Genomic DNA, 12166 nt, shown 5'->3' with positions numbered 1-12166 from the left:
TGTAATGTGTTTTCACAGCAACAAAAAATCAGCCACATGTTTCTTTTTTGCTTTTTATAATGTAGCTACTAGAAAACATAAAATTACATCTGTGACTGGCATTGCATTTCTTTTGGACCCTACTTAAAAGCACGTGGTCTCCTTGAACCCATCAGTAACCCTTCCAGCTAGGTCTGTGGATGGTGTTCCCTCCTCCAAGGCATCTCAACCTGCTTAGGTAGAGAAAGAAGTACGATAGTGCCTGTTAAGAGGCTTTAAATGGCAAGATCCAAGGAAATATTTTGAACTGCAATCTGGAAGTCTTACCCTGCAAATGCTTTCGCTTTTCTATACCAGAGAAAGACACTTAGAGGGAAAGGTTCGAGGTTTGGGGCTCTGAACATGCAATCTGCCCGGCGACTGTCTGCCAGGTTAAGAAAACTCAACTCCGCTTTAGAAGCCCCGAGTCTGAGGCCGGGCGTGGTGGCTCAAGCCTGTAATCCCAGCAGTGAGCTGAGATTGCGCCAGCCTGGGCGACAAAGCAAGACTCTGCCTCAAAAAAAAAAAAAAAAAAGAAGCCGGGAGTCTGAGGGTCTCTCTAGCCCACTTCCACTCCCACGTCGTCCTCCACTAAGCTTGTGAGAGGCGGCGTTCTAGACTCAGACAAGAACATCCTCTCCTCCTTGGGCGCTTTTGGCAGAGCCCCCTGCAGATACCAGAAGGGAGATTATTTCCCTCTTTCTCGGAATGTTCCAGGGCTCGGAGGATATGGAGCTGCAGGACCCAGAGGAGTCGTTTCAATTCCGGGCTTTGCAGCCTGAGAGAAGTGAGTTCGAAGTCTTCCCCTGCCTCCCTGCCACTTGCACCTGCGTGACCGTGGCCAGCCTCGTGACCTCTCCAAGGGTCAATTCCTTAAGCCATAATATGGGGAAAATAAGAATAGCTACTTCAATGGAGTGTGAATAAAAAAAATAAATAAGCAGTTTGTGCAAAAAGGCTTAGCATGTGTCTGGCCTTGCGGCCCCAGCCCCAAATGACAGCGAGCTTCTGAAGGCTTGGCTGTGGGTTGCTTCCAGCAGGGTCCATATCTGCCAGTGCCTCACCAGCAGCATGGAGAGGAATCACTATCTAATTGCCGCGCTCAGCCGCCTCTCTCCAGCATTTTTGAGGTCTCTGAAACCCCTTTGCACCACTCCCCTCAGTTCATTCCAGCCATCCCAAGTCAGTGGTTGGCTGGGTCGGGGGAAGGCAGGAGAGATGGTGACGGGGAGGTAACCTCAGCCAGCCGCCTGTACCTGCTCTCCTGCAAACTCCCCGCACACAGGGACATGCAGCCTTTGGGGCTGGAGTGAGCCCCAGGCTAAGCAGAAGACGCTTCTCGGGTTGGAGCTGCTGGGACTGCGTGTGTGGCCCAAGGTGAAACCTGGCCCGCGGTGACAGTAACACACTGTGACAGCTGTCACAACTCCTCTTGTGTCATCCTGCCATGAAGGCGCAGAGCAGAGGAGCAATCACTGGGGTTGGGCACAGAAGATGCCCAGGGCACGCGGGCGCGTTTGGTTTACATATCCACTCATTTCACTCCGGGAATGTCCACAGAGCTTATCCTTCACGCCAGGTGCAGGGCCAGCGTAGGGGACTGTCACGAGCAAGCTGGGTGGGATCCCTGCCATCCAGGGTCTTCGTGGAAGACGATGAGCCCGCAGATTTCACCAGGACAACTTCAGATTGTGACAAGTGCTACGGTCGAAATGGGCGGGATGATGCGTAGTAGCCACGGGGCAGGCCAGTTTTCACCAGGACGTGCACCGAGGGCTCTTGGGAGACGGAGCTTTGGAATTTGACCTGAAAGTTGGGGTTAGAAGGCAGCCAGGTGAATGGCAGCCTGGTGGGGGCTGTTTGGGAAGAAGGAATGAGAAGACTCATGGGTTTCCCAGGGAGAAGCCATCCTGACAGTGAGAATGAAAGCGAAGTGGAATCTGGGTCTGGGGTTTCTCAGACTAGAAAACATTTTCAGAAACAATCTAAGGACTACGGTTTTTCTGCCATAGGCAATTTCAAAAAACTACAATCGTCCATAACATAAATAGGAAGTCCAACAAAGTTCTGAAATTTTCCACTACTTGGAGACCTTTTATATATTTTTATTTATATTTATATTTTGAGATGGAGTCTTGCTCTGTCACCAGGCTAGAATGCAGTGGCGTGATCTTAGCTCACTGCAACTTCTGCCTCCCGGGTTCAAGTGATTCTCCTGCCTCAGCCTCCCAAGTAGCTGAAATGACAGGCGTGTGCCACCACGCCCAGCTAATTTTTGTATTTTTAGTAGAGACGAGGTTTCATCATGTTGGCCAGGATGGTCTCGATCTCCTGACCTCAAGTGATCTGCCCGCCTCAGCTTCCCAAAGTGCTGGGATTACAGGTGTGAGCTATGGTGCCGGCCATATATATTTATTTTTAGAAGTAGGGTCACTGTCACCTGTGCTGAAGTGCAATGGTGTGATCCTAGCTCATTGTAACCTCGAACTCCTGGACTCCAGGGATCCTCCCGCCTCAGCCTCCCTAGTAACTGGGACTATAGGTGCACCACCACCAAGCCTGGCTAATTTTTATTTATTTTTTATTTTTTGTAGAGACAGGGTCTTGCTCTCTTGCCCAGGCTGGTCTCCAACTCCTGGGCTCAAGCAATCTTCCCATCTCAGCCTCCCAACGTGCTAAGACTACAGATGTGAGCCATGGTGCCTGGCCGAGACCTTTGATTTTGGAAATATCGCTCATCAATGCATTTCCCTATGGTTTTGCTGTTTCTGGCTGCCCCTGCTTTGCTGATGCCTTCACTGTGTGCACTGCAGCTGAGGAACCTGGGACGGGTGTGGACACTAGGGTGCAGGGAGAAGCGCTCCCTGCATGGGTGAATGGGCCCCGGGCCCCAGGACTGCACACCTGAGAGAGGCTTCGGCCCAGCCACCGGTGGGAGATGTGCTGACACCACGGGGCTCCGATGCCATCTGTGGAGAATGAGACATGCCCAGGCCAATTCCCACCCCAGATACCTCGAATGGCGCTCCCCTCATCGCTAGACAAGCCGTCCCCGTCAGCGGGAGAGGAGCGAGGAGTGGCCATGACTGACAATCGCGAGGCAGGGCAGTGGCCCCTGAGCCAACTCATTCACAACACCTGTCATCACGTGCTGTCAGCAGCATGCTCAGTTATGATTTAATTTATGCCTTGCATGTCATGAGCCAGCACAGACTGTTTTTAAGCCATCATAGGGACTCCTGTTGATGAGCCGAGTTTCTCTGGCAGGTGTTTGGGTTGGATTGACTTGGCGGCTCCCAGAGAGCCTTCCCATCCCTCGTCCTGGGTGGAAGTGGGCAGTGGGGAACCCCAGGCTGGGAAACTAACAGCAGAGCTGGCAGGGGAAAGAGAGGACGGGAAAGGGCCACCTGTGGTTTGGGCAGCTCCACCACGCACTGGCCACTGCAAGGCAGGTGCTCTGACAGTCCACTGAGCTTCCAGAACTGCCTTCGTTCCTCAGCCATCTGAATATGAATTTCTGTACTGTGCTTAGGGCCAGATTCTCACTACGTCTCAGCCTGATGTGGTGGCTGTAAATAATCCTGCGCCTATATGCACGGAGATGTCAGTACATAATTGATCTTTTGAAAAATGCCAGCCGATGGAAGTGTGTGATTTACCTTTGACAGACTGTGCTCACATTTGAAATGTAAAACAGGAGACTCTGTTCTTCTAGCTAGGCGCCATATTTTGCAGATGCTTATGGGAGCAGAGCATTGGAATGCCATGCTTTTACAATTCTAAATGAAACTCAAACGTTCTATGTTTCAATTTGTTTCCTTTTTGCGAGAACCGATTTTCTGTTTTACATAGTTTCTGGTCTTTTTTTCCTACCCAGTGTTGCAATCAAAGAACAATTTTTGCACCAACTGGTTGTCATGGTAAAAGACGGTAAAGAAATATACACACTTCCCTTAGATGATACGAGTTTACAAATGAAAAGAAAAGGGAATCCAGAAAAGTAATTAACTTGCCCAGTACCTCAGTCATGCTGGTCATTTCCCAGAACCACTCTAACACTTCACTAAAAGTTTCATAGACTAAAACAACGTTATTGTATTATCTTCCCATTCTGGAGGCCAGAAGTCTGAAATGTATCTCACTGGGCTATAATCAAGGGATCAGCAGGGCTGTGTTCTTTTCTGGAGGTTCTAGGGAGAAGCCATTTTCAGCTTCTAGAGGAAGTTCTGCCCATCTTGTTGCCTCTCAGGACTTGCCGTAACAACTGGACATCGGCTGGGCATGGTGGCTCATGCCTGGAATCCCAGCACTTTGGGAGGCTGAGGTAGAAAGACTGCTTGAACCTAGGAGTTCAAGACCAGCCTGGGCAACATGGCGAAACCCCATCTACACAAAAATTAGCTGGGCATGGTGGCATGTGCCTGTAGTCTCAGCTACTGTGGGGTGTGAGGGGGTGGTGCTGAGGTGGGAGGATCACTTGAGCCCAGGAGGTGGAGGCTGCAGTGAGCTGTGATCACGTCACTGCACTCCAGCCTGGGCAATAGAGCAAGACCCTGTGAAAACAAAACAAAACAAAACAAAACAAAACTGGACATTCTTGGCGGTTGACAGTGCCATTGGACATCCAATACTCACCAACATGTGGTCTTTTAAATTCAAAAGGAATAAAAGTCTTGAGCCTGTGGGTTGAAAAGCAGACCCAAGCCACCCTTGTTTGTCACAAGTCCTCCAGGAATGTGTGTGTTTGCCTTTCCTTGCTCTTGCCTTGAAGAATGCCACTTGCAGAGTTCCTGTTTCCAATTATCAGTGGCCAGTCCAACCACCGAGGCTGCGTGTATCAGTTTCAGACAGATCATAATTTTTGAATAACACCACTTGCTATGAGTGGCATCAGGAAAAATCAACAAAAAGCTACATTAAACAGACAAGTCAATTCTTCATTTAGGAGAATGCTCTTTAACGCTGCACAGAATGTTTCCGATGTCCAGAGAGTGGTTTTTCCATTGCAAACTGGCCAGCTTTTGCTTTTCTACTTTTTAATTTTTGGTCAATCTGGAGCCACCATTTGCAAGTGAAAACCGCCCTTTGTTTGAGCAGGAGCAGGTTGTAGGGCGTACGGCGTTTCATCTCCACCCCAGAGCACCTCGCACTCAGGCAGTGGTGTGGAGGACTGAAGCTACGGCGTTTCATCTCCACCCCAGAGCACCTCGCACTCAGGCAGTGGTGTGGAGGACTGAAGCCGAGTGTGGAGGAACCACACCAGGAGACCAGATATGGACAGAGGGAGAAAGTCCTGAAGGTGGGATTGCCTGGCTGGAAGGCCAAGTTCGTGATCTAATCACTCCTTTCTTCATTGTGTGAAGATGACACTCTTTTCATCTCTATCACTTTCTTTCTCTTTCTTTTTTCTTTCTCTTTCTTTCTTTCCTTCTTCTTTCTCTCTCCCCTTCCCCCTCTCTCTCCCATCCCCCTCCCCTCCCCCGCCCTTCCCTTCCAGTCCCTTTCCTTCCTTTCCTTTTTTTTCTTTTTCTTTCTTTTCTTTCTTTCTTTCTTTTTTCTTTCTCTTTCTTTCTTTCTTTTTCTTTCTTTCTCTTTCTTTCTTTCTTTCCTTCTTCTTTCTTTCTCCCCTTCCCCCCTCTCTCCCATCCCCCTCTCCTCCCCCTCCCTTCCCTTCCCTTCCAGTCCCTTCCCTTCCCTTCCTTTCTTTTTTTCTTTCTTTCTTTCTCTTTCTCTTTCTTTCTTTCTTTCTTTCCTTTTCTCTTCTTTCTCTCTTTCTTCTCTTTCTCTCTTTCTTCTCTTTCTCTCTTCTCTTTCTTTCTTCTCTTTCTCTCTTTCTTCTGACAGAGCCTTGCTCTGTTGCTCAGGATGGAGTGCAACAGCATGATATGATCACGGCTCACTGCAGCCTCCATCTCCTGAGGTCACGTGATCCTCCCGCCTCAGGCTCCTAAGTAGTTGGGCCCACAGACACATACCACACACACCCCCAGCTAGTTTTTTTATGTTTATTAGTTTTGACATTACAAAAGAAAGCATTCACGTTCTTTGTGAGTATCTTTTAAAGAGAATGTGAAGCTATGAAGAAGCAGGTACCTTGAGAGAGATTTTAGAGGCTGCGTGTAGTCCAAAACCCAACCCTGCAAGCCACTTCCCCTGTAAATTTCGTTCTTCTTGTCTGTAAAATGGGGGATAATAATGGCCTCTGTCCCTGGGAGTTGCTAGGAAGATTAAATCAGATGCATCTGAAGACTCTGTACATCACAGCTCTCAACAAACGGTAGTTTTAAAAATATTCTCATCATATTATTTCAGTTTGGAACTGTGAGTACCCTTTTAATTACCCTTTTGATTTCTTAACAGGCCAATTTACTTAGTTACTATGTATGCATTTGTTACATTTTTGCCATTTATGAGTACAATTCCACAAACCACATTCAATGATTTAAAAACCGGCAATAATTCAGCAGAGCTCCGTGAATTCCAGCTGAGGGGTTAGGGGCTTGGGGGAGGAGACTTTTTTGTTTGTTTGGTTTCATTCATTGCCCATGTCTTCTAAGTAAGTATAACCAAGAATTGTTTTGACCATTTCTGCTTCAGGATTCGATTTAAATACAGATTAACCTAGAGGGCAATTTCAGCAAATATCAGAATCACACACTGCTTGACCTGGAAGTCCCATATCTGAGGAGGCACTCTGCTGAAACATGTCATTGACATGTGCCTGGCTACACGTTTTCTGCAGCGCTCCAATAACTGGGGACGGCGTGAAGAAGAAAGAATACGCAGTGAAGAGGATGTGTGCTTCCCCTGTGCAGAGAAAAAGAGAAATCTGATCTGGGTACCAGAAGCAGCAGCACACAGGGTGGATAACACCATGGGCTTCAGAATCAGACATTTGCAGACTTCAACCTTAACCGCACTGATTGTTGCTTGATCCAGGTAAAGGCACTGTTCCTCTACCCGGAGTTTGCAAATCATAGGCCGGCAGCCTCAAAGACAGACCAGCCGTCTCCAACCACAATCCCAACAGAGAGGCCTGATTGGCACAGGTTGGGTCAGGTGCCCACCTCTGGACCAATCACATGTGTCCGGAGTCAGGTGCTTGCCTCAGAAACGTGGCTGCAGGTAGACAGTGGCTGGGCTTGCCCCCCAGAGGGTATGCCCCGCACAGCACTAGCACATCACGACCCCCTCCCTGTACGCAGCTGGGCCAGGAGGAGCACCCTAAGCCTAGACTAAAACTGTCTAGATTTCTAATGTCGTATCCTATCAATCCCAGGCACTTGCGAATTTGCTGAAATTCTAGAATTTCACACCCAGATGACAGGCCTGTAATACTACCGCTTGCTACTTTAAGCACCAGTGGTCCATTTCTGCTGCTATAACAAAATACTACAGACTGGGTCATTTATAAATAATAGAAATGTAGGCCGGGTGCGGTGGCTCACGCCTGTAATCCCAGCACTTTGGGAGGCCGAGGCAGGTGGATCACCTGAGATTTAGAGTTCGAGACCAGCCTGGCCAACATGGAGAAACCCCGTCTCTACTAAAACTACAAAAAAATAAAAAATAAAAAAAAATAATCGGGCGTGGTGTGGGGCGCCTGTAATCCCAGCTACTCGGGAAGCTGAGGCAGGGATAAGTGCTTGAACCCGGAAGGTGGAGGTTGCAGTGAGCCGAGATCACACCAATGCACTCCAGCCTGGGCGACAGAGCGAAACTCCGCTTCAAAAAAAAAAAAAAAAAAAAAAAAGAGAGAGAGAGAGAAAGAAAGAAAAGAAAAGAAAAAAAGAAAAAAGAAAAATGTATTGCTTACGGTTCTGAGGCTGGGGAGCCCACGATCCAGGCGCCAGCAGGTTCGATGAGGGTTTGCTTTCTGCTTCCAAGAGGATGCCTTCTTGTTGCTTCTTCACGAGGTAGAAGAACAGAAGAATAGAACAGCCTCATCCTATTCACGAGGGTGGAGCCCTCATGACTTAGTCACTCTCCAAGGGCCTCCTCTCTTAATACTATCACACTGGGGGTTAGGTTCCAGCATATGAATTTTGGAGGGACACACACATTTCACCCACAGCGAGTGCCTTTCCCGTGCAGCCCTGGGAAGCAGATACCTGCCCTAAACACATTTTACAGAAAGTCAAACTGAGACTTGGTGAGGTGAAAAGACCCATCCAGTGTCACAGTCGATTTCAGAAATGCCCAAAGGGTCCAGCCACCAGCAGATGAATCCACCAGACACGACCTTCCAGATACGACCTTCCAGACACAACCTTCCAGACCCCACCTTCCATCAGGGCAGGGGCATGTTTGCTTTGTCTCTTGCTGTATAGCCAGTGTTTGCCACAGAGTAGCTGCTCAACAAATCTCTGGTGAATGAACTAAATGTATTTTACTACTTTAAGGGCAATCTGTGAAAAAATGAACTACAATTTTGAGAATTAACATTTTTGTGCATCTTGTCGTGCCTTTTTTCTCTGATTCCTCCTCTAGTCAGTGGGGCAGCCTGGCCCACCCACTGTTTCATGCAAGAAAAATTTAAATTACCTCTGAATCCTTTCTTCCTTTTTTTTTTTTTTTTTTTTTTTTGAGACTGAGTCTCACTCTGTCGCCCAGGCTGGAGTGCAGTGGTGCGATATCGGCTCACTGCAAGCTCCGCCTCCTGGGTCCATGCCATTCTTCTGCCTCAGCCTCCCGAGTAGCTGGGACTACAGGCACCCACCACCACGCCCAGCTAATTTTTTGTATTTTTTAGTATAGACGGGGTTTCACCATGTTAGCCAGGATGGTCTCGATCTCCCGACCTCGTGATCTGCCCGCCTCGGCCTCCTGAATCCTTTCTTTCCCTCACCAGTCACAGCCAATGCATCAGGAAGCCCTCCAAATGTTCTGGATTTGAGACATTTCTCAAATCCAGCCCCTTCCTCCTACTTCCTCTGCTACTCTGCCTAGTTGGAGCCAACACCCCCTATTGCATGGAAGGACACATCCACTTCCTAACTGGTCCTTTTGTTTCGATTCTTGCCCCCCTCAATCAGATATAGTCAGGTTTGGCTGAAGCAGTTGAAACCCCCAAATAACAATGACATGAGTGGTATACAGTGGATTTATCTCTTTCTAGAGGAAAGCAAGCCAGGGCTGATAGGGTAGCTCTGGGGTCCTCAGGTCTCTGCTTTCTAGCTGCTCAGCCATCCTCTGCTCATGACTCACACCTCTTATCTCCAAATGATTGCTCAAACCCCAAGCGTGTGTCTGCATTCGAGCCAGCAGGAATAGAGGAGGGAGTCAAAGGGCATATTCCCTCTCCTCAAGGACATTTTTTGGAAATCATATGTAATATTCCCATTTCCATCCCATTATCCAGAACTTAGTATTAATGCTTGGGAAATGTGGTTCTTATTCCTGGTGGCCAGGTGTGCCCAGTCAAAATTCGGTGCTTATTTTTCTGAGAGAAACAGGATAACAGATATCAAAGGAACCTCTGCCACACAATATGGCAAACTTCACCAGCTGCTCAAATCAGATCACACGACACTCCCCTGTGGAAACCCACCAAGGGCTTCCCAAAACACTGAAAGCAAACTCCAAACTCCTTTTTGTGGCCAAAGAGGCCATTAATGATCTAGTTCTTTATCCTCCAAATCCATCTCTCCCCTTAATCCTCTCAGGTCTTCCTTTGGTGACCCCAAGGGTGCTGGTCACAGCAGCCTCCAGTTCTCTGAACTCGCCATTCTCTCACCCTTCAGCATTCTTCCTTTGGAGCATCCCACAAAGGATGGACTTCTTGTCTTTTCATTAGATCTTGGCTCAGATCCTGGCTCAGACCTCGTCTGCTGTCCCTAGGGCAGCCGCAGCCCACCCTCCCTGCAGTCTCCATCTCCATCACCCTCTGAAACAACCTTGAACATTTATTCATGTGCATGTTGACAGTCTCCCCCACCCCTCCCCTGTGAAAGTCCTCGAGGACAGGGACCGTGTCTGTTGTGCTCACCCCGGTGTCCCTCTGCTCAGGAGGCTTCATGGCACACAGCAGGTACACAGGCAACATTAACTGAGTCGATATTGCAGGACTGTCCTGGGGACAACACCCTCTACCACTTCCCTGAGAGAATGACGCTCTCTCTCCCTGCCCATGTGATTAAAGGGGGGCCACTGATCGGCATGGCCTGACACCAAGCTCCAGGACCCATCCTGACCAGTGCAGCCCTCCATGACTCAGGACATGGGACTCAGACCAAGGCAGATCTAACATGAAAGTTAGCAAATCAGAGTGGTTTCCTCAGATCCTTCTGTTTGGAGCTGGGGGAAAAGGAGAAAGAGCCTTTGCTTTGGCATTATGATGTTGGAAGGAAGTAAAACTAGGACCCCTTGGTGACATGTTCCCTATGTAGGAAGCAAGTCTATCTGCAGTGGAGGAGGAGGGGCCAATGTCCAGGGGGAAAGAGAAGTCAGAGATAGAGAATGAGGGAGAAGGAGAGTGAACTCACCTGATGACATCATTGACATCTGCTGGATATAGCCGAGCCTGAAGCTGTCCCTGGGCTTCCCATTTCCCTGAGTCACTTAGTCCCCTTTTCTTTCTTTCTTTTTTTTTTTGATGGAGTCTCGCCCTGTTGCCAGGCTAGAGTGCAGTGGCGTGATCTCAGCTCACTGCAACCTCCACCTCCCAGGTTCAAGTGATTCTCCTGCCTCAGCCTCCTGAGTAGCTGGGACTACAGGCACCTGCTACCACGCCCAGCTAATTTTTTTTTTTTTTTTTGAGACAGAGTTTTGCTCTTGTCACCCAGGCTGGTGTGTAATGGCATGATTTTGGCTCACTGCAACCTCCGCCTCCCAGATTCAAGGGATTCTCCTACCTCAGCCTCCCGAGTAGCTGGGACTATAGGTGCCTGCCACCAAGGCCAGTTAATTTTTGTATTTTTGGTAGAGACAGGGTTTCACCATGATGGCCAGGCTGATCTTGAACTCCTGACCTCAGGTGAACCACCCACCTCAGCCTCCCAAAGTGCTGGGATTACAGACATGAGCCACCGCGCCCGGCTTTCTAACTTTTGTAATTTTAGTAGAGAAGGAGTTTCGCCATTTTGGCCAGGATGGTCTCAATCTCTTGAGCTCGTGATCCACCCACCTTGGCTTCCCAAAATGCTGGGATTACAGGCATAAGCCACCACGCCCGGCCCCCCTTTTCTTTTATTAAGCCAGTTTGCAACCAACATAGTACTGAGTGAGCATCATTTTCCCTCATTTTCTACAGAGGACACAGAATTTGAGAAGTTAAATCGCTTTCTTTACGGCCACAGTAAAACTGGCAAAACTGGGATTCAAACCCCAATCCATGTAACCCTGAAGCCAAAGAGCTCCCCACGACATGAGGCTCCTCGACATCTGCGCATTATCTTAAGAGGCTAAAGAACATAACCAGACACCAGACCAGCAGGCACAAGCACCGCTGGAGAGAAGCAAAGAATTAGAAGAGGCGTGGAGCTCTTTCAGCTCAGGGTAGCAGACTCGACCACAGTGGCTACTTGGGAGGTGAGGAAATTGCATCTAGAGCTTTTTTTTTTGTCACGTGGCTGATGGTTTCTTTCAGAGGAAAGCAGCATTTCTAGCAAAAATGCGGAGTTTTCTCATTCAGAGGTTCTTTTCTTTAATATAATATATGCCTGGACTTAGATTTCTAGGCTGGTCATTAATAATGTACATTTAAAACCGACACAAGCCTTCCAAAGCCACACAGAGCGGTAACATTCTGTATTTCGATCCTGTTCGCTTAATTGCGGCATTGATGCCATTAGTCCCAGTGGGCCGGTAGGGGAAACCGGGTTATGACTTTGAAATCCTCCAAAATGGCTAGATCCACCCGAAATCTGATTTCACTCTTTCTTTAAAAAAAAAAAAAAAAAAAAAAAAAATTCCAAACATTAGTTGAGATTTTAAAAAATGTGCATAAATATTTGCAATCAGCATCGCTTGGACTCTAAAGATAAACAGTCATAAAACAATATTGTGACCGCATTTTCCCCTCCTGCTAAACAACGTCCTCATAGAGGGAAAGGTTAGATTAATCAGAAGTAAATTAACTACAGCTGCAGCCAACTGTTTTCTTTTTTTTTCTTTTTTTTTGCCATCAGTCCTCAGTGCCTGGCTACAG

At 48.1% G+C, this 12166-nt stretch overlaps 1 long non-coding RNA gene across 1 annotated transcript in view; it reads right to left on the bottom strand.

The window, feature by feature from the left end:
* Positions 1 to 12166, bottom strand: part of LOC129052160 (uncharacterized) — a 78306-nt gene that overhangs the window by 31092 nt on the left and 35048 nt on the right. The gene's annotated exons all lie outside the window — the stretch shown is intronic.

Source organism: Pongo abelii, chromosome 21, assembly GCF_028885655.2.
Source record: "Pongo abelii isolate AG06213 chromosome 21, NHGRI_mPonAbe1-v2.0_pri, whole genome shotgun sequence".
In the NCBI taxonomy this organism is placed as follows: Eukaryota; Metazoa; Chordata; class Mammalia; order Primates; family Hominidae; genus Pongo; species Pongo abelii.
The sequence above is the reverse complement of the archived record's forward strand: the minus strand, read 5'-3'. Positions and strand labels throughout refer to the sequence as shown.